Source organism: Acinonyx jubatus, chromosome A1 (assembly GCF_027475565.1).
Source record: "Acinonyx jubatus isolate Ajub_Pintada_27869175 chromosome A1, VMU_Ajub_asm_v1.0, whole genome shotgun sequence".
NCBI lineage: Eukaryota > Metazoa > Chordata > Mammalia > Carnivora > Felidae > Acinonyx > Acinonyx jubatus.
In genome coordinates this window covers 104695014-104718780 of record NC_069380.1, presented here as the reverse complement: position 1 = coordinate 104718780, position 23767 = coordinate 104695014, and the positions used below count along the sequence as shown (strand labels likewise).

At 37.4% G+C, this 23767-nt stretch overlaps 1 protein-coding gene across 1 annotated transcript in view; it reads left to right on the top strand.

The window, feature by feature from the left end:
• Positions 1–23767, top strand: part of FBN2 (fibrillin 2) — a 254200-nt gene that overhangs the window by 84195 nt on the left and 146238 nt on the right. The window lies entirely within an intron of this gene.

Genomic DNA, 23767 nt, shown 5'->3' with positions numbered 1-23767 from the left:
GTATGTTATCTCAGTTTCTTTGTTGCAGTGGAAATGGGAATAATCCAGCCTTTTATCTTTTTCCTTAATAAGGTTGTTTTCCACTTTATTTACAAAATTATATCAAAGATTAAAATTCTGAGTGAAGTACAATGTCCTGTGTTAAATGATGCATTAGAAGGTGGCACTCTATTATAAAATAAGTATTTGGATTTTTTATTGAATATTGTTTCTTGGTGGCTGCCAAATTAAAAAAAAAAAAGACATTTAATTGACTCAGAATTTGGAAATACCACGACAGGTATTCTCTGAAAGAATAGATTACTCAAAGATCTCAAAAATTAATAATTTTGTGTAATGTGATTATTATATTCAATGTGAACTGAATGTAATTTTGAAATGTGCATTCCATAAGCATTCCTCAAATAGACTAAAATCACTTGTTAAATTTACATGTGATCAAAAGTTTTATCACTATTAGAAAATTCAGGAAGCTTCTAAAGGTATCTAGCTTTCCTAACATGGATACTTAGAATAATATATATGTCTAGTAGTATTGAAATATAATGCTTATCTTTAGAATTACTACTTACATCGATTTATTTCCATTAAGATAGTTTTCTGAAGACAAATATTATGTTTATTCTAATTTTTTGTGACAGAAGCCTTGTCTACTGAAAGTTTAGAAAAAATTGCTTCCAGACATTGGTTTTTGGCACTCTGGCTTACCTGAGGTAGATAAATGTGAATCTGAAGTTACATGGGAAATTCAGTAAATTGAAACTTTATTCCGTATGCCTGCTATGATCTTATGTGGAAGTATTTTTCGAGTTATGTACACTAAAAGCGAATATATATTATAGTTGCTTCCCGTGAAGAAATTGTCACAAGTTTATTTAGACCCATTTACCTTCAGTAACTAAACTCAACTCAGCTTCTAGTGTACATAATTAAGTCTTCTAATCTTTCCCTTTCCAAAAGGCAGTATTTGGGTTTTGGTTTTTTTTGTTGCTTAGTTATAAAAAGTCTTATCCTTCTTTGTAGGGAAAAAAATGGGAAAAAGGTAAAATCTAAAGTTTAATTATAGAAGACAAACAGGAATACTAACTGTTTTATTGGACAAGAGGTAGAGGCAAACCAAACCAGAGGCCTGGGTATCCATGCTATGATTTCCACACCAGAAATCATAATTTCATGAACCCAGGGGAAACATATCATTCTATGTTTTATATTTGCCCTGTTGCCTTTCTAGTTCTGCTTTAAGTTAATCTTTACAATTTTATATATTTTATATCATTATGGCTTAATTTCATGCTCCCCCAAAAGACAAGGTAGTAAAATGTGGTTAATTATTTTTAAAAAACCAATAAATTCTCTCTGAAACTCTGAGGAAGAAGAACGTCCATGTAGTTTATGTTGCTTCAATACAATATTGATAACCAAAGTCTGCCTGTTTGGAAAGGTTAAGAAAAACACTTGGCAGATGGGGAAATTATCTAAGCGAGCATAGGAATTGGACTAGTGAGTTGGGGACCTGCATAAGGTCTGGGTTATATAGCTGTGTCCCTGCTACTTCTTGTATTTCCTTCCTGGCTTCTTTTGGGGTTATTCTATGACTTTTGTCATTCTGCTTCACTTTTTACTTCTGAAATACTATCCAAACAAGATGCAAGGGTCGTGGACTTAGGAGCAAAGACAGGGTTTGATTGTAGGTGAGAAGGCACAGCCACTGACTGATGAAAGTGGTTGTGACATATTCCCATTAATCATCATACAATGTATTTCTTCTTAGTTGAAAATAGAGTGAGCCTTTTCTACATCACATTTCATCAAAACAACATACAGAGCCAAGGCAGAGTTTGGAGAGAGACAGTGCAACTCTTTATTCGCACTTGTCTATGTTCTTTAGGAACGGGGGCTGTTGATGTAATGTAGGCACCACCCAAAGCCTGAGTCCAGTCCTCTCCTTTCTTACTTCCTGCCCAGACAGCCAAATCCACTTAGCCATTGCCCAGAAAGAATTATGTGATTTAATATTTGGGATTGGTGGGAAATAGCAGAATTGGAAGAAGTGGTGATTAGAATTTGAAAACTAAAGGTTTTATGAAGCCTTTACTTTGTGTATAAGTCCTATTTATTTGGATATGTCTTAAAAGTAACTATTATCAATTTTCCTTAAGTAATAGTGTTCTTTTATGTAAAACATCAAGTGGTATTTCCTTACATAAAACTATTTAATGTAATTGGTAGCATAATGTATCTGGAAAGACAGTAAACTATTGCTACACTCAGCAACAGCTTTGAATTACTGTCAGTTTATGTACAGTTTATACAGTGTCAGTGTAAAATGTTGACATGAATGTAAAGTTAGTAATTGCCCTAAATAAAAATGTAACCATAGCAATTACTTTTGACCCACTGTCAAAGGTAAGATATTTTAGTTTTCTATGTGGATTATAATGTGAGCATAAAACATAGTAGTACTGGAAGATTTACATGAAAATGATACCCTTTCTGTTTCTCTTTAGCACATATTCTATTTCTATTCATACAGCAATGAAATTCTCTAAAGAAATATTTTTTTCAATCTTTAAGTTACTGGGTCTGTTCAGAAATAAGAAAGGGGCACCTGGGTGGCTCTGTTGGTTAAGCATCTAACTTCAGCTAAAGTCATGATCTCATGGTTTATGAGTTCCAGTCCCTTATGAGGGTCTGTGCTGATAGTGCGGAGCCGTCCTGGGATTCTCTCTCTCTCTCTCTCTCTCTCTCTCTCTCAAAAAAAAAAGAGAGAAAAGAAATAAGGAAGGTAACCAACATTTTGAATCTGAGCGATTTGGGGAAATGGTGGCCACATTAACAGCAAAGTGAGCTTATTAACTTTAAAAAATTGTGTTACTGTTCTGTTTTGTTTTTTGGTGTGTATCTGTTTGTTGACCATTGGGTAAGATCCTTGAGGGAAAAAAAACTCTGTCTTGTTTATTGCTGTATCCCAGAGCCTGGAGCTTCTGCTGCTGTATTGCAGAGGCTCCTAAAAAAAAATATGTATTGAGTAATTGGGAGTAGGTTGTATAATCAGTTAATTTCCTTGACTTGGGTTGAATGCGCAAGAAGGTAAAATATGGGGCCAGAGTTAAAATTGTGTTTGGAAAGAGGCCAGTGTTCCTTATTATGGGAATTTCGCCTTCATCTGACTTTTGTTTTCATTTTCTTAATAATCTTATTTTGCTCTGGTTGCCATTCGGAGACAAAGAGCATACATGTGAAGTGCAATTTGGCATTTTTAGACCTTTGTGTCATTGTCCCTCTTGATCATATGCAGGTATTACTTCTAAGGTCAGGGACCTTCCCTGTCTATTTAAAAGAAAGAACTGTCTTCTGCTTGTTCATTGGGATGTCTTCTTAACTAAAATCTTATCCTGAAAGGCTTGTCCTGCTGAATATTTAAGTTTGGACATACATAGTTTATACCAAAGTAGAAAAAAAAAAAAATGGTGGGCTGAGTCAGTGTCTGAAATGCATGACTCAGTATCTGTCTTGAGGCTTCTTTTCGTTTTATATCATTGGCTGGGTGGATTCTCATACTTGACAATCTGAGCCCAAAGCAGAAAGGAGTATTCATTTCTGTGTGTGTGTGTGTGTGTGTGTGTGTGTGTGTGTGTGCGCGCGCGCGCGCCTGTCTTGTCTGTCTGTCTAAGGGAGAATCCATTATTTCCCCTCTTCACTCACTTAAGGTCCCAGATTCAGTTTAGCCCCTCAGGTCTACTGAAGTCAAGTTGTATTTCTCCTGGGCCACTTTGGCTCCAAAATCTTTTCCCAGTTCGGTTGTACAGCGGGGAAAATGATCTGTTGTTGGAATAAACTATTTCTTCACATCCAAAGGGAAGGTTTTTTCGCTTACTTTATTCAGAGATTCATTCATCCAAATAACCATTTAATTTAAATGGAGAAGAGAAGTCGCACACATCACTATAACATGGAAGCGTATGTTAGAAGGGCCCAGTAGTTTTCTTTTTTATAATGAAATACGTTACTCTGAATTTCAGTCCACTTGGAGAAAGCGCAGGTAGATGCCAGATGTCCTTGCATGATCCCCGCCTTCCAGACTATACCTTCTTTAACATTCTCTGAGCTACTTACTCTTTCCTGGCTTAAATGGAAGGCAGGAAAATAGCATCATTGTATTGGAAAGCTTCCCTTCAATGGCTCTTTATATGTCAAATAGTTGTTTGCAATTTATTCTGAAGAGTCTTCAGCTTTGTTCCATTACCACAGCACTTCACTGTTTGAGATTTGTGACAACAAATATATTTATTTATGCTCATGAAACTCATGAAACTCATTGGCACAGTATCCTTAGTTGCACTTCCAACTCTGCTTTGATAAACCATGGAAAGTAATCTTCTGTCCGAACTAAAAAGTGCTTTCTTTTACTCACATTACCAAAAGTGTGTTAACTTGAAAATAAATAATTAATAGATTCATTGACTGTTTTCCAACAGGGAAACTACATATTAAAATTGATATTTAAATAGGGGGGTTGTAAACACTGGAAGCACATAAAACTTTTTAAGTCATCAATTTAGAAACCACAAAACTATCCTTTTAAAATCCTTTTTGGAGGGGCGCCTGGGTGGCTCAGTTGGTTAAGTGGCCGACTTTGGCTCAGGTCACCATCTCGCGGTCGGTGAGTTCAAGCCCCACGTCGGGCTCTGTGCTGACAGCTCAGAGCCTGGAGCCTGTTTCAGATTCTGTGTCTCCCTCTGTCTCTGACCCTCCCCTGTTCATGCTCTGTCTCTCCCTGTCTCAAAAATAAATAAAACGTTAAAAAAATTTAAATCCTTTTTGGGGAGCCTGTGTGGTTCAGTTGGTTAAACATCCAACTCTTGATTTCGGCTCAGGTCACGATCTCACAGTTTATGAGTTTGAGCCCCAGTTTCGGGCTCTGCACTATAAGTGCAGAACTTGCTTACGATTTTCTCTTTCCCTCTCTCTCTCTGCCTCTCCCCTCTTCTCTCTCTCTCTCTCTCTCTCTCTCTCTCAAAAATACATAAACTTTAACAAAATCCTTGGGGTGCTTGGGTGGCTCAGTCAGTTGAGTGTCTGACTTTGGCTCCTGTCATGATCTCACAGTTTGTGGGTTCGAACCCTTCGTCGGGCTCTGTGATGACAGCTCAGAGCCTGGAGCCTGCTTCGGGTTCTGTGTCTCCCTCTCTCTCTGCCCCTCCCCTGCTCACACTTTGTCTCTCCCTGTCTCAAAAATGAATAAACATTAAAAAAAAAGTAAACAAAAATCCTTAAAAAACTTACAACACTATAGTTAAAACATAAATTCTCCCTCCCTTAAATAAAAAAGCCAGGTTGTTAAACCAAACCTACTTTATGCACCATAACAAATAAGTTATTCCTCTATCACAGTACTTTTTTACCTTGTATTTTAAATATTTTTCTTGTCTGATTGCCAGCAGAGTATATGTAGCACCCAAATATGTTAATAAAAGTTAGTATTTATGGAGCACTTAGTATGTTACAGATAACACTTAAGCCACTTTAAGTGGGTTTTCTTGTTAAATTATCAATACAGTGGTGTGAGGTTAGTTGCTATCATTAACCCACTGTACAGATGAGGAAACTGAAGCCCAGAGAAGTTAAATAACTTTGTGGAAGTTACGTGGTTTAGAAACTGCAGAACCAGGATTCTACCCTGCTAGATTTACTCAAGTTTTCACTCAGCTAGAGGGGTTGAATGAACAAGGGGGAATGACCAGGCAGCACATACTTCGGCCCACAGGTCGCATTTACAGGGGGAATCTCATGGAATCAGCAACAGCAACAGCATCGTGGTTCTCTTCTTTGTTCGTTGCATGATGTGGTAGTGCATGCAGTCCAGCAAGGCTAGAATTAGACCCACTTTAGTGATCTTGGCCCTCCTGTGGAGTGTGGGTGGTCAGAAGTAGCATCATCTCTCTCTTTTGATACAATAAAGGCTGAAAAAATATGGAACCTTGACCTTCAAGTCTGTTTCTTGTCCTCAGCCTTCATGAGTGGTGAACCTTCCCTTTGTGCATCAGGGTTCGGGGCCTCAGACTTGAGACTGCAGATGCATGGCCTGACGGTTCCCTGGCTCCAGCCCTCATCCACCATCTCAGCCCTTTACCAGGATTGGCCAGTTTAAGTGCTCACGTGTGGCTGGTTTCCATGGAGCCTCTGGGGAGCCTCCCAAGGGCTGATTCTTGAAAAACTTAACTTCTCTCTAATGGGTGTTTTACTGTCTCTCATGGGTGCTGTATTAGCTATTTACTCCATGGGTTTTTGCTCTGTATTCTGTTCATTAAAATGAAAATTTACTGTGTACCGCTGTACTAAAATACCCTAGTCACCATGACTTCAGAATTGAAGATTCATCTTAAAAGAACCAAAGATACAACTATCAGCAGAATAAACAGTGGGGTTAAAAACAATCATGAGAATTTTTATATTGTTTTAGATCTGAGAAAGCATTATGTAGTAGGTTATTTCACCTAAAAACCATGTGGTATAGGTCAGTAATTTCAGCTACAGAAAATATAAATTGCATGGCAATAATAGAAAAAATAAGTGCTACAAGCAAGAATAAAAGGCAAATGATAAACAGAGGAAAACATTTGCAACTTGTAACACAAAGACGAATTTTTCTAATACATAAGTTCTACAAATCATTAAGAAAAATATCTAATAAAATTATTCAAGGATATGAACTGACTATTGACAAGGGCAATACCAGTGACTGTTAAATACCCAGAAACATGCTTGTCCTTCCTTAGAATAAGAAAGTGCAAAATAAAACTATGAGATACCATGTTTACCTATAAATTTGGATAAAATGAAAATTCTAATGTAAAAGTATTTTTTAATGTTTATTTATTTATTTATTTATTTATTTATTTATTTATTTATTTATTTTTGAGAGAGAGAGAGAGAGAGAGAGAGCGAGCGCATGAGCAGGGAAGAAGCAGAGAGAGAGGGAGACACAGAATCTGAGGCAAGCTCCAGGCTCTGAGCTGTCAGCACGGAGCCTGAGGCTGGGCTCGAATGCACCAACTCTGAGATCATGATCTGAGCTGAAGTCTGACACTTAACTGACTGAGCCACCCAGGCGCCCCTCTAATGTAAAAGTATTAATTAAGGTTTTGGGAAACAGATATTCTCACAAATTCCTGACAAGAGTATAAAGTTGGTATGACCTCTGTAGAGAGCAATTTAGAATTATCTGTCAAAATTACAAATGTATTTAACATTTAACCTATAAATTTTATTTTTTTTAAGTTTACAAAAAAGTTTTAATTTATTTTTGAGAGAGAGACAGAGCACAAGCAGGGGAGGGGCAGAGAGAGGAGACACAGAGTCTGTGATGCAAGCTCCGAGCCCAACTTAGGGCTCAAACTCCTGAACCACAAGATCATGACCTGAGCCAAAGTCAGACACTTAACCGACTGAGCCACCCAGGCGCCCCTAACCCATAAATCTTAATTCTAAGAATTTATCCTCAGTCAAGGATTTTGACTATTTATACTCAGTCAAGAAATGATGGACTTACAAGGTTATCCCTTCTGTCTTTTTTGTAATAGCAAAATGTAGTAACATACACATGATAGTAAACCGATTAAATTCTGAAGCATGTACACAGTGGAAGATATTCATCCTTAAAAAATAAAAAAAAAACATTGTGGACACTTTACATATTGATATAAAAGTGTGCTTAAGACATATTGTTGCATGGCAAATGACAGTTGCAAAACGTTTTCATTGAAAAGAGTATATTTGTGTGTGCTTGTGTTTGCCTATTTATACACAGAATGCTCATGGAAGGATATTAGAAAATTGGCATCATTCAATATTTTGAGGGTGAAAACATTTTGGGGGAACAAGGGATGGTCAAGAGACTTCCCATTGGGTGCTCTGGCGTAAGTTTTTTACTTTAACCATGTAAATGTATCGCTTATTCAAAAAAATTAACAGAGATGAAGGTGACAAGAAGCCTCATTTATTTGTTATCTTCCTTGTTAAGCTTTCAACACATTCCTGTAGCAAAACTCTGGTCTCCTTCCTGGTGGGCTGGAACAGTGCACACAGACCTGTTAGAGTGTTGTCACGGGGCATTGCAGCCTCTGTTCCCTGGAGCACTAAATATGTCCACGTACATTACACACTGCCACGCAGATGATGTATGCATTTCTAATACTTACTGATGAGAAATAAAAGTCTAGGATTTGAGCAGAATTACACTTGATCTGAAAACTATTACTTTTGCAAATCAGTAAATCTTTAGGAGCCCTGAATGAAATGTATTTGGCTTTAACAGTTCTCGCATTAATTGCTGTTCAGGAAAAAAAAAATGTCATTGAAATATGTTTAGTGGCTGGAAATAGAAGTAAAATCTCAAGACAGAGGTACGTCAGAAATGATAATCACAGTGAGGCTGATTAAAATTTGCTTTTGGCCAAAATAAAAGCATTATTTAAAAGAGTATATAGGATAGTCTATTGTGAAGAAAGGAGATGTTCTTAAATCACCTTAAATAAAAATCCGGTAAAATTCTGGTCATCAAATTGCAAATGAGCTACGTGGCTCAGTGAAATTAGAACTTCACTTCATGGCTCATTGAAATTAGGTATCAAAACACAGGCTGCTCCTTTGCAATTATGTGGGTTAGGACTTTCAAAGTATAAAACAGACAAATTTTCCTCTAGTCTATGGTGTTTGCATTTGTTTATTTCTGAGATTTTTCTCTGTCTCTGTCTCTGTATTTGCCTCTGTTTCTGTCTGTCTCTCAAATACATATACACATATACAGACACATATTTGTGTGTGTTTGTGTGTGTGTGTGTGTGTGTGTGTGTGTGTTGTCCTTTTCTCAGGTGCACACAATTATACTAATCATAGTGTTTGTTTCATGACATAATCTCATTATTCTACTCATAGCCTGCTTTTATTTGGTTAAATATCTTCAGTTATTTAATATGCACCAAAAAAACCCACCAAAAACAAAAGGTTCTGGGACCAGGACAATTAACTGCATGTGTCCATGGTACTATCCCCCCTCCCCCGCACCCACAACATAACCATCACCTCGAATCCAGGATTCCACATTTTCTTTTCTTTTTAGATACTTTTATTACACCTATAGATACTCCATTTAGTATTATTACTATTATTTCAGGTTTTTAAAATTTCTTTAATGTATTCATTTTTGAGAGAGAGAGAGAGCACAAGCAAGGGAGGGGCAGAGAGAGAGAGGGAAACATAGAATCTGAAACAGGCTCCAGGCTCTGAGCTGTCAGCACAGAACCCAATGTGGGGCTCAAACTCACGAACCACGAGTCATGACAGAAGCCGAAGTCAGATGCTTAATTGAGCCACCCAGGATCCCCTATTTCAGGTTTTTAAACATTATTAAAAAAAGTTTAGTACTGTGTGAAACTTGCTCTTTTCACTTAAATATTAAGGTTTTTAAAAATATTTATTTATTTATTTTGAGAGAGAGAGGGAGACAGAATCCCAAGCAGGCTCCACACTGGCAGCAGGGAGCTGGATGGGGGGGCTTAAACCCACGAACCGTGAGATCATGACCTGAGTGCAAATCAAGAGCTGTATGCCTAACCAGCTGAGCCACCCAGGCTCTTAATATTATAATGATACAATTCATGTATATTGTTGCATGCTTTTCTAGTTCATCTTTAAGGTGAATAACCCGTTATATCCTATTATGTGGATATGCCTTAGTGTGTTTATCTGCTTATGCACTGGCGGGCATCGTTCCCTGGTTCTTTCCGTTGTGGATATTGGCCCGCATACTTGCAGACACATATACTCTGTATGCTCTCTACACTGCTCTCCTGGGTATCTCCTTCAACGTAGAGCCTCGTGTTTCCCCTGGTTTGCTCAGCATGGACAGAGCTACACCATGGATTCAGGGTCATTTCGATTTTTCAGAGGGATATTTATCCTCTTTTTTGATCCAGTTATCTTTGAAAGGTGACTTATTTACATTTGCATTACGATTGATGTATGTGTAAGCAGCTTAGGTCACAGCAGTGGTGGCATACTGGAGCCTTGTTCTGGCTTGCTGTTGCTCGGTGAAACATAGATTGAGAAACATAGAGCCTAATACTCTGCAAATTAGGGTGACCTCCATCTCTTCCCAGCTCTGTGTCTTACCCAGCATTCCACCCACATTGGCTGAGAAGCACCTGTTGAGTGATCCAGTGGTCCTCCCCTGGCTCATAGGAATAACTCATTCTTCTAGATTGATCTTTAGGTCTCTTCCATGTGGTTTTGGGCTCCTTATATAGATTAAAGAATCATACAGGAGAAACAAAGCTACTGCAAACATTTCCGTATCTTTTGTATTTGTTTTTGTTTCGTAAATATTACAATTCATCTACATTTCCCCAGAACACGTACAAAGCATTACCAACTCTTGAACACAGCACTCTCCTGACTGCAGCTTTCTGTATTCAGTCTTATTTTTAAGACACATCAAGAAAAGAGGTGGAGACTGTAACCGCCTAACTCCTCCTTGAGAACAGGGTTGCTTCTGAGCAGTGCCAGGAAACTGGCAAAGATTGTTAAAACTCATCTTCCTCACCTTAGTCCCCAGCCTTCCCACTCCCAGCTCCCCACACTCTCACCACTAGGAGCAAAATTAGGATTTTGTTTTTTAAACACAGGGACAGTAATGGAAACTTCTTTTTGGTTATGTCCTAGTGATGCCTCGGTGCCTACAACTAAATTGTCTTCAACTCCTCATTGTAAGTTTTGCTTCCCAAGCAGGTCCTCATAATCTGATTTTCAGACACTTTGCACAGTGCCTTTTAATAATTTTTTTTTTTGAGAATCAAAGCCTATCTGCATTCGTCACGCTTTCCTGTGTGTGCTAAGCAAAAGTGACATTCATCACAGTTGGTGTCTCTCTTTTCCCGTTAAAATAGACAGTTACTTGTCATCAGATGAATTGGTAGTAAATGTTATTCTCATTAAGGAATCTGGTTTTCAGGGTGTTTCCATCTTGGGAGGCAGAGCGTTGAGTAGCTTAGAAATTTGGAGCAGATATTTGAAGAGTTAAAGTCTAAAATAGAAATCTGAAGCATTTATGCTTTTATAAACCATTTGGGAAGGGCATAGTGACCAGTTGCCAGAACTGCATTGGCATTTCCAGGTTTGACTTTTAGAAAGCCCCTGTGTGTCTCATGTGTGGAAAACAGCACATCCAAGATAGTGTGACCAGTGGGAAAGAGCAATATAGGCATCTAGGTGAGCAGCCAAACAACAGTCCAGAGCTGACGTTTGAGGCAAAATTAGCACCTATCACTTTCTCGTATATTTATCACAAGTTGCCAGCCTACACTCTTTCAGTTTCTTCCCACAAATGATTTTCGCTATAAAAACACATGCATTAAATATCTTGGACACTACCTTGACAGTCTTAGCTGAAAGTGGTATTTCCTAGGCAGTTCCTGAAGTGACATCACTCCCTAATTTCAACCTAAAGAAGATGGTTTACATGGAAAGTGGCACACATAGTTTTCTGTGAAAGCCTGGAGGAGAAAGAGTTCTTTATTTGAAGCACAATGGGTAACATCATTTTTATGACCATGAGGTTTGTGAAAAAAAAATACATATTCCAAAAGAAAATCATCCAACGACAACAAAATAACCTTTAGCATGTGACTAGAGTGGTGAATCAAAATTAAGAATATTTAGATCACATTTAAAAAATTTTTTTTAACATTTATTTATTTTTGAAAGAGAGAGAGACAGAGCATGAACCGGGGAGGGTCAGAGAGAGAGGGAGACACAGAATCTGAAACAGGCTCCAGGCTCTGAGCTGTCAGCACAGAGCCCGACGCAGGGCTCAAACCCACAGACCGCGGGATCATGATCTGAGCCAAAGTCAGACACTTAACCGACTGAGCCACCCAGGCACCCCTTAGATCACATTTTAACTTTGTTTTTTTTAACAGATTTATGTTTTAAAATTTTTATTCCAATAGCAAGAGAACATGCTAGAGAGAAATGGCGATCTATGTTTTAAGTCCAACTTGGAAAAATAAAGGTGCAGGAAGAACAGAGTATAATGAGTGGCCAAATAGCCCAAGATTTGGGACCCAAATGTTAGGGCCTATACTGCAGCTGCACTGTGTGCAAACTGTGTTATTTTGAACAAATTAATGCCTTCATCTCTACAGTAGAGATAATCATCTTTTGTGGGAAGCTTTTTATGAGTATCCTATAAAATAAACAAAGCATCTGGCACTTTAGGTCTTTGTTAAAGAAGGCAAGGAAAGCACAAATTAGTTGTAAAAAAATCCAGTAAATCATGTGATTTGAGATCTTAAAAAAATAATTGCAAAAGAGTTCTAATATAGCATTTCAATTATGACTTGTAAGTTTCCCATAAATGAGCTCTTTTCATTCTTAAAAAAAAAAAAGACCTACAAGTACATGTATTTGCCTAGTCTGATGGAAGTGTTAACAAACAATTAAATGCACCCAAATCCATCATCATGAAGAGGGAAAATGGAAGTGGGAGTTCAAGATTATCCATTAATTCCTGACTTTGTGCCAGCCTGTTTTATTTCCCTAGCCTCAGTCCCACCCAAATTACAGACATGGACATTTGAGACCCGGAGGACTTGATTTTTTTAGCATAACTCAATGGTCAGGAAATTGCATTTTAGTGGACTCAGGAAAAATTTCCCAAATGGTGGGAACCAATATTGTTTCCTCAGTACCATTGTATATTTAAACCCTTTTAAAAAAAATATGACTAAGGAAGCATGGTAAAGTAATATACATGATTCCTGAAGTTCAGTGTCTGCTGGAGATCCCTGGAAAAATTGAGAGCCTCCAAAACCCCTTTCTCAGAGACATAAAATTAGCTGTGTGTTACTGATAGGAAAATCTATTCTACCCTGGATTTAAAGGATCAGACGAACATTTTGAACTTTGCCTTTGGGAAAAAAATATACAAACTGAAATATGCCTCCTTCTCTCTTCATTTTACTTCCCAAATAAATGTTGTTTCATGATGGAAGTGGAAAAGCAATAATGCAGACCAAAATAAACAAAATAAAATGCTAGTTTTATAATCTTCTGGATGTGTATCTTTAGCTTCTATGGAAAAAAAAAAGTCAGAGAGAAAGAAAAGCTATTTCACAAATTACCATGGCTCAGTGCCTGAAGGAAATTAGTCTGCTCTAAGGAAATATCCTGCTGTAGCCCAGTAAAAATGTAACAAAACTTGAAATACAATACCTATGTCCACGACTGCATTTCTTGCAAGTGTTGTTCCTTACTGACCTTCTATATAGTCATTCACTACCCAGGCATTGAAAAATGTGTGAAGTACTAAAGAAAAATTTCACAGGCTGAGAATTTCTTATAGATGCTTTCATCTAGTAAGTATGTAAATGAACATAGCTGTGATGATGCTTGAATTGTCTTTTTTTTTTTTCTAAGTCCCAAGCTAGGAATCTCTCCAATTTCAGTATGAGGTGTTTGTCATCTATACTTTGCCTTTGCTGAATGTTAATACAATTAATTTTAAGGATAATATCAGTGATGTTGAAAATTTTAGCTGCAGTCCACTGCTGTATTGGCTACATGGTCAGGTAAATCGTTTCTCCAAGTACCTGCTGTTTTATGAAAGACAAGTACTTTAAATAGTCCTCATTCCAAAGACACAAAAGTAAAAATCAACAAACAAATAAATGAATTTAGTTATAGTATCAGCAAGTTTCTTTCAGAGTGATCATGTGGGTAGTAGGTGAGTTGCTATGTTTTCGATAAGCTTTGGTGTTCCTAGGGGGCTATGGTGTCATATGTCCCATGTTAACATGTCTTGTTTAGTTTATCTATTTTAAAGACTATCTGAAGAATATTTTTGTCCCAGAAAACAGCAACACATAAATAGGACAACATCCTATTGTCCCAGAAAACAGCAACACATAAATAGGACAACATCCAGGCTGAGTTGTTGGTTTGTATTATCTAGCATGGCTAAATTCTGGTGAATGGCAAAAGACAATTTGGGAATATTTACCAACATCTGTGTGCCATCATAGTAAATTTAGTATGAGTTGATTTAACAAACTATAGCTGATGCTTATCTGAAGCATAATAAACATGTTCTTTATAAGATTTCATCTTCCAAACTCTTGGAAATGCCACCAGGACTATGTAACTGTAAATAAAAATTTCCCTTCTTCCATTTGTGAAAGAATACCATAATAGTTCTACCATAGAAGTAAACAGCTTTTCATTTAGTTCTTATCTGTATCAAGGACTATAGTAATGATCTCTGATTCAGACCAATAAGTATTATTTGGCAGTTAATAATAATAATAACAAAAACCTGATAGAGAAGAGGATCATAAAAGTAATATATAATAATATGTAATAAAAAAGTAATAAAAAAATCCTTTAGTGTTTGAGTTTAACTTAAAATGTATTTGTAGATCATTTTCTAATCCTCTCTTACAGGAAGTTTGGAAACGTTTTTGAGGGTAGTTTCCCAGGTGTTATACTGAGCTTTTATTGTTATTTTAATGTCACCAAAATGCTTTGAGTTCGCGTTTGACTTTTTTTTTTTCAACTGACGTGCAGTTGACACACAGTGTCGCATTAGTTCAGGTGCACAACATGGTGATTCTACAATTCTATACATTACTCAATGCTTACCATGATAAAGTGTAATCACTATACAACATTCTTACAGTATAAGTGACTATGTCCCTATGCTGTACTTTTCATCTCTGTGACTTATTTATTTTATAACCAGAAGTTTTTTTTATCTCTTAATACCCTTTAGCCGTTTTGCCCAACCCCTGACTCACCTCCCTTCTGGCAGCCACCAATTTGATCTCTGTATTTAAGAGTCTGTTTTTAGTTTGTTCAATATTTAGATTCCACATATGAGTGAAATCACATGGTATTTGTATTTATCTGACTTATTTCACATAGTATAATATCTCCAGATCTGTCCATGTTATTGCAAATGACAAGATCTTCTTTTTTATAGTTGAGTAATATTCCACTGTGTATATAAGCCATTTCTTCTTTATCCATTCATCTGTTGATGGACACTTGGGTTACTTCCATATCTTAACCATTATAAATAATGCTGCAATAAACATACTATTTTTGAATGAGTGTTTTTGTTGTCTTTGCGTAAATGCTCAGTAAGGGAATTACTAGATCATATGGTATTTCTATTTTTAGTATTTGAAGAGCCTCCATACTGTTTTTCACAGAGGATGTACCAATTTTCATTCCCCCTAACAGTGCACAGGTGTTCTCTCTCTTCACATCCTCAGGAACAGAACACTTGTTATTTCTTGTATTTTTGATACAGTCATTCTGATAGGAGTGAGGTGATACCTCGTTGTGATTTGGGTTTGCATCTTCCTGATGATTTATGACACTGAGCACCTCTTCGTGCGTCTTTTGGCCATCCGTAGGTTTTGTTTGGAAAAATGTCTATTCAGGGCCCCTGCCCACTTTTTAATAGATTGGTTTTTTTTGGTGTTGAGTGTTATGAGTTCTTTATATACTTTTGTTGTTAAACCCTTATCAAATATATCATTTGCAGGTATCTTCTCTCATTCACTGGGTTGCTGTTTGCTTTGTTGATGGTTTTGTTTGCTGTGTAAAAGCTTTTTATTTTGGTGTAGTCCAAATAGTTTATTTTTGTTTTCATTTCTCTTGCCTGAGGAAACACATCTATAAATATCTTGCTAAGGATGATGTCTAAGAAATTACTGCCTGTGTTTCTTTTTTTTTGTTTTGTTTTGTTTTGTTTTGTTTTTCAACGTTTATTTATTTTTGGGACAGAGAGAGACAGAGCATGAACGGGGGAGGGGCAGAGAGAGAGGGAGACACAAAATCGGAAACAGGCTCCAGGCTTCGAGCCATCAGCCCAGAGCCTGACGCGGGGCTCGAACTCCCGGACCGCGAGATCATGACCTGGCTGAAGTCGGACGCTTAACCGACTGCACCACCCAGGCGCCCCTGCCTGTGTTTCTTTTTAGGAATATTATGGTCTCAAGTCTCACATTTAGGTCTTTAATCCACCCTGACTTTATTTTTGTGTATGGCATAAGAAAGTAGACTGGCTTCATTCTTTTGCATGTAGTTATCCAGTTTCCCAACACTATTTATTGAAAAGACTTTTTCTGCATATTCTTGCCTTCTTTGTCATAAATAAATTGACCAGATAGGTGTGGGTTTATTTCTGGGCTTTTATTCTCTTCCATTGATCTACATGTCTATTTTTTTCCCAGTATCATATTCTTTTGATTACTATAGCTTTGTAGTATATCATGAAATCTGGGAACATGATACCTCCAGCTTTTTTCTTCTTTCTCAAGATTGCTTTGGTTATTGTCAGTTTTAAGTGGTTTTATACAAATTTTAGGATTATTTGTTGAGTACCTGTGAAAAATGCCATTGATATTTAGATAGGGATTGCATTAAGTCTATAGAATGCTTTGGGTAGTTTGGGCATTTTAATGATACTAATTCTTCCAATCTATGAGTGTGGTATATCTTTCCATTAATCTTTGTCATCTTCAGTTTCTTTAATCAGTGACTTACAGTGTTCAGAGGGCTTTCACCTCCTTGGTTAAATTTACTCCTAGGTATTTTATTCTTTTTGGTGCAATTATAAATGAAATTGTTTTCTTAATTACCCTTTCTACTACTTTGTTATTAGTGTATAGAAATGAAACAGATTTCTGTGTATTAGTTTGGTATCCTACAGTTTTACTGAATCAGTTTATCAGTTCTAATAGCTTTTTGCTTTAAAACTGTAGTATGTTCTTTGTACAGTATTATGTCACCTGTAAATAGTGACAGTTTTACTTCTTCCTTAGCAAGTTGAATGCCTTTTATTTCCTTTTCTTATCTGATAGCTGCAGCTAGGATTTCTAGTACTGTGTTGAATAAAAATGGTGAGAGTGGAAATCTTTGTCTTGTTCTTAATGTTAGAGGAAAAGTTTTCAGTTTTTCACCATTAAAAATGTTAGCTGTAGGGTTTTTTTATATGGGCTTTGTTATGTTGTGATTTTCTTCCCTTTAAACCCACTTTCTGGAGAGTTTTTTTTTTAATTTTTTTTAAACGTTTATTTATTTTTGAGACAGAGAGAGACAGAGCATGAACGGGGGAGGGTCAGAGAGAGGGAGACACAGAATCTGAAACAGGCTCCAGGCTCTGAGCTGTCAGCACAGAGCCCGATGCAGGGCTCGAACTCACGGACTGCGAGATCATGACCTGAGCCGAAGTCGGATGCTTAACCGACCAAGCCACCCAGGCACCCCTGGAGAGTTTTTATCATAAACAATTGTTGTATTTTGTTAAATGCTTATTTATATCTTTTGAGATGATCATACGGTTTTTATCCTTTCTCTTGTTAATGTGATGTATCAAATTGATTAATAACCATCCTTGCATCCTTGGAATAAATTTCACTTAATCATGGTAAATGATTTTTTTAATGTATCGTTAAATTTGATTTGCTCATTTTTTGCTGGGGATTTTTGCATTTATATTCATTTGGGAGATTAGTTTCTTCTAGGCTGTCCAATTTGTCGACTTCTAATTCTCTTAACTATATTACATATACATATACACATACATGATATTCTCTTATAATGCTTTTTTTTCTATGGTGTCAGTTGTTACTTATCCTTTTTCATTTGTGATTTGATTTGAGTCCTCTTTTTTTCTTGATGAGTGTGGCTAAAGGATTATCAATTTTGTTTATATTTTCAAAGAACCAAATCTTAGTTTCATTGATCTTTTCTATTATTTTTAGTGTCTATTTCATTTATTTTTTGCTTTAATCTTTATAATTCCTTCTTTCTACTAGGTTTGGACTTTATTTGTTGTTCTTTTTCTAGCCCTTCTAGATTAGGTTAGGTTGTATATTTGAGATTTTTCTGTTTTTTTTGAAGTAGGCCTGTACTGTTATAAACTTCTGTCTTTGAAATGCTTTTGCTTCATCCCCAAAATTTTGTGTTTCATTTTTCCAATTTTATATTGAAAAAAATTTTTTTTAACATTTATTCATTTATGAGGGACAGAGAGCACGAGCAAGGTAGGGGCAGAGAGAGAGGGAGACACAGAATCTGAAGCAGGCTCCAGGCTCTGAGCTGTCAGCACAGAGCCTGACACGGGGCTTGAACTCACAAAGTGTGAGATCATGACCTGAGCTAAAGTCCGAGGCTTAGCCGGCTGAGCCACCCAGGTGCCCCTCCAATTTCATTTTTTTAAGTTCAAGCCCATTCCTTAAGACACCTGTGAGGTACTCTAAGTGCAGAACCTTTCCATATCAGGGGCTGACAAACTTTTTCTGCTAAAGGCCAGATAATCAATATTTCAGGATACGGAAGTCACTGTTACAAATATGCGGCTCTACCACCAAGGCACAAAAGCAGCCACGGATAATAAATACATAAACAAATGAGTGTGGCTGTTTTCTAGTGAAACTCCACCTACAGAAACAGGCAGTGGGGGTAGTTTGCCAACCCCTGTTGTTCATTTTCACTATTCTTTTCCTGTTTCAAATAGTCCCTCCCCTACTAACTTCACAGCTACTTTCTTAGTTGAATGGATGATGGATCACAGACAAATAAATTTTAATGGTGATGATATATTAAAATGTTTTAAGAAAAAACATAACTGGTATGTCAGAACTGTGCGTTTATGGTTGTTATTCCTGGAAATGTTACTGATTAGAACAAAGTTCATATTAAATTTTTTATAAAGGCTTTATTTATCCTTTTAGAGTAGTTAGAGGTTCATAACAAAATTGGGAGGAAGGTACAGAGATTTCCCATATACTCCCTGACCCAATACATGCATAGCTTCCCCCATCATCAACATCCCCCACCAGAGTGGTACACTTGTTACAATTGATGAATGTACACTGACACACCATTATCATCCAAATTCTGTAGTTTTTACCTTCCTGCTAGTGTTTATTTTTTGGGTTTGCACAAATGTATAATGATAGGTATACATCATTATAGTCTCATACAGCATCCTCGAGTGATTTGAGGACCTACCCATAGGTATAGAAATATAGTTCTTTAATTACTACAGTTTGGGAAGTGACTTTGTAAGATTTATTATTAGTATTAGTATTAGTATTACTATTAGTATTAGTATTAGTATTAGTATTAGTATTAGTATCAAGAAGCTCTTTGACTTCCAAAAATAAATGTACTTCAGACAGGAACTCAGGGTTGCCATTGTGTTTGTCAGAGAGTTCCAAAGGAAAAGGAATGGCCCGCTACAAATGAAGTAAATACAGCTCCATTATCTTTCTTTGTAGGTCTACATTTTTTCAGTTACCTTCTATTCTTCTTGCCCTTCTTTATAGTACTGTCCCTTTTCTCATCTTGTCTGCTGTCATCTAGACTGCAGTTAGAAACCTGACCATTCCTGAAATTAGAAGAAAGACAATTCTGTAGACATCATGAACCTCATTCTAGATTGTTCTATTCGTCTGCCTCTACCTGTGTACCTTATGGGACGTGAATCAGTCTGGCCATTAAACAGGAGGGATATGCATGCTGTTGTAGTTGGTATCTTATTTTTAAAATATAATTTTTCAAAGAAATAAAAATATGAGCAAAGTCTTTCTAAAAGTACAGCGGTATGCTTAGACATAACTAGGTTCTGTTTTAACATGAAGGCATATAAGAAAGAGCATTTCGTGATATTTGGGAAAAAAAATATGAGAGGTTACTTTCTTGTTTCGTTGGGTTGTAAGCACAACAGATTTGAAGCCCTCAAGGATACTTTGTAATAGAAAACGTTTGAAGTTTGCTAAAAAAATCTCATTCAATACGTCAGTAAAACCATACTGTGAATATTTAGTTGTAGGCTTAGAAAATTAATTCAGCTTAACATACTCATAGAATACAGCTGTTCACAAATTAGATTATAATTTTTCCTCCCACGTGGGATATTTTGCCCTAATTTACCGTGATAGAAAAAATATTTTTCATCATTAACTAATAAAAAACCAGGAAGTATAGCATTCTGACATTTAGTTGAAATTTGATTTTATATTTTAAAATTTTTTCTGTATGTTTATTTTCCTTGCAGCTTCAAGATGGAAGACTTTTGGTCTTTTTTTTCCACATAATACAATGTTGCATCTTACATAAATCCTTTGTACTAGTATATATAATCTGTAGTGGCTAGTTAATTGCATATTAATATTTCTGTCTGGCATCAAGAAAGTGTATGGATCCCATGACTATAATGTATTCTAGAATCTTCTCTTTGAGAAGGTAATTAAAATTTCATTGTGGTGTTCTTTTAGGAACATTAGCATACTGTATGTAACTGCTGTTTTCATTATTTGAATAACCTGTGAGCAGTATGTAACTGCTGTCTTCATTATTTGAATAACCTGTGAGCAGCAGGAGTGAGCTAAGGGAGAGGAAATGGGGGCAGGGAAGAGAGTGTGTTCTGCCTTGAGGGACCCATCCCGCCCCTGCAGGCTATATAGAAAGAATCCTTAAAGAATTTGAAGAGAACAGTAGTGAGGATCTTTTTGGAAAAGTGTTGTCCACGAACTGGTTTTGGAGAGAGGAATATCAGTGGAGCCTGACTCAGATCTGAAAAGTCTCACTTCTGCATTTCCTGAATTTTAGAGGTAAAGGATACATTTCCCATTTGCCAGGTGAGGACCTCACAGAAAAGAAATGAATTAATGTGGTCTTCAGGTAGTTTCTGCCCACGTGGACTCCTGTAGGGTGCGTGACCCTAGCATGGGGATAAATTGTCAGAAGCCTGGAGCTGCTGGGAGACTTGTAAGTGGCCAGAAAGAGGAGTTATCCCTAGGATCGATGGGGAGAGGTGAGAGACCTTCTCCACTGGAGCACTGGGAGGTTTTCCAAAATATCAGTAAATCCTTAGGCTTTATAGGTGTCTTGCCCAGAGGGCAGGCAAGCTAGAGTTCATTCAGAAGAAAATTTATTGATACGGAGCTCCTGGCACACCTCTATACCCTGGGAATAGATTATTGAGCAAACATAAAAATCCTTGCTCTTGGACAAGTTCTTTTAGAAGCAAGGAACAGACAATAAACAAGTAAAATCTACAGTGAGATGTGATAAAACCACCAGAAAAACAAAGCAAGATGAGAGCTTATAAAGGGCTAATGGAAGTTTGAAGGGGGTGAGAGAACAAACCATGGCTTTCTAGGAAGAACCAGCTGGTGCGGCAGCCCTGAGCTGTGGATAGGCCATTGTGACTGGAGCAGGATGTCCTGGAGGAGACAGGTACAAGACACGTTTGGAGATGTAGCCTGGGGCCATATTTTGTGGGGCTTTGAAGGCTGGGGTAAGTACTTTGACTTTCATTTGGATTCTCGAAATGGGAGCCAGTGGAAGGTTTTAAGCAGAAGAGTGACCTATTCTGACCTTCATTTTGAAAGATTTATATGGCTGCTGAGTGGTAAAGAGATAATAAGGGAACAAATATGGAGGCAGGGAGACCGGTGAGGAGGCTACTGCCATAATTTAAGTAAGAAGTGATGGTAGCCTGACCAGGGGTTTATTGGTAAAAGTAAGGAGAAGTGGTTGAATTCCAGATGGATTTTGCAGGTTGAACTATCAGAATTTATTAACAGAACACTTGTGGAGTAATAGAAGAAAAGATCAATTAATTCTGAGGTTTGGGGAACGGTAAAGGCTGAAGTCGCTATTATCTGAGATGGAGAACATCTGTGAGTAGAACATGGTTGGGGAGGAAAGATACCAGAGGCTGTGCTTTAAAATGGGTAATTTGAGACACCTGCTAGACATTCAGGTAGATGTTTGTTGTTGGATATACTGGTCAAGTTCAGGGGCAAGGTCAAGGCTGGCAATATATATAAATTTGGGAGCCTTTAACTTATAGTTGATATTTAAAGGCCTGAGAATACATGAGATCGTGAAGGGAGCATTTTTTTTAAATTTTGTTTTAATGTTTATTTATTTTTGAGACAGAGAGAGACAGAGCATGAACGGGGGAGGGTCAGAGAGAGAGGAAGACACAGAATCTGAAGCGGGCTCCAGGCTCTGAGCTGTCAGCACCGAGCCTGACTCGGGGCTAGAACTCACTAACTGTGAGATCATGACTTGAGCCAAAGTCGGACGCTTAACCGACTGAGCCACCCAGGCGCCCCAGGGAGCATTTTGATAGAGAAGTCTGAAGGCTGAGCTCTCATACACTTCAACATTTAGAGGTCCAAGAGATAAGAACCAGCAGAAAAGACCGAGAAGGAAAAGTCTGTTGGATTACACCTCCACCCACCAAGTAAGATCTTTGTTACAAGTAGCTGTCTTCTCTCCTCCCCCCTGCAACCTTGAAAGTGCTTATTAATCGTTAGGGAAGAAGGAGTTGAGAGAAGAAAAAAGACAACCATGTTCTCTCTATCCCTGGAGGTGTAAAGCCTAGGACAGGCTGAAGTTGGGGATTTGGAGAAGTTTTAATTGGATGAGACATTAGAACTGTATGATTATTGGATTTGAGTGGACATTTTGTTCCTCTGAAACACATGGGAAAACCTGTGGGAACCGCATGAGATTTCCTAGGGTCAACAAAGAATGGGTCAAAAGAAACTGTGCAAAATGGCAGTGGGAGATAATAAAGTTCCTTTATGCAAGCACCTTAGTGGTTTCAGATACCTGTTGCCATATATTCTATCAGTTTATATGAAACTTTTAAAAACAAGTATAACTTCCTGACTTACAGTTGACTTTTGCATAAGTCATCAGTCAGGTACTCTGAGTAATGTAAGAAAAAGGGAATTGAAACATGAAGGTCTTTCACAGTCTCAGGGAAGGACCCCTGAGGTGTTTTGGTGTCCTTGAGAATTGCCCAAGTAACTTCCTCTGGAATAAGCAACAGTTCTGTCCTGTACTAAAAAGCAGTCATTGTAGTGTATACTGTCAATGTGTGTCTGTGCTCCATTAGCTCAGATAGAGTGGAACCCCACCAAGGCCCAGTCTGAGTCTTGGTGAGCCTATCTAGTCAGAAGTTTTGAATATGCTATTTCATGTAGAGAATGCTAGTGAATGTCTTGTTATATTTATGCAACCCCACCACCCTCATGAGCAGTTCATGAGGCCCTTGGAGGCTGAGTCTTAGGAGAGACTACTCACTATTCACACATCCATACCTACACCCCCATTTGTGCCTCTATACAGATACGTCTGTATAGTTGAGTGTGTTTGTACTTACTTATTGAAAGTAAACTGAATGTATATGAACGTAACCTGTCAGGTGAATAAGGAATTCAACCAAACCCAAGAAAATACAACTGTACCAATGATAAGATTAGCTTTTCTTTGTAAGAATTGTACATAGTATGTGTCTTAGTAACTGGGCATACCACTTTGGTTGAGTTTTTTCTTTATATGATATTGATGGGATTCAGGGCAAACCACCTCCCCAAAATACCATTTTGGCAGATTGGCTCTTTTGAATTGAAATTACTTAAGAAACAGCAGTGCAAGAAGGACACTTGACCCTCCCTTTATCCCTTTGAAAGCAGGAAATAAATTCCCCTTCCACCTGGAGGGTGGACGTCATCATTAACACCAGATAGAGGCTTCAGGGCCAGGAAGCTGTATAAAGAAACTTTGTTACTTCTTCATTAATTTGCTACTCCAAGCCCAAACTCCTTTGTCAAACCTTCATAAATAATGTTCCTTTGTTTAAAAGGTATAAAAATCTGCCTGCTTTGGT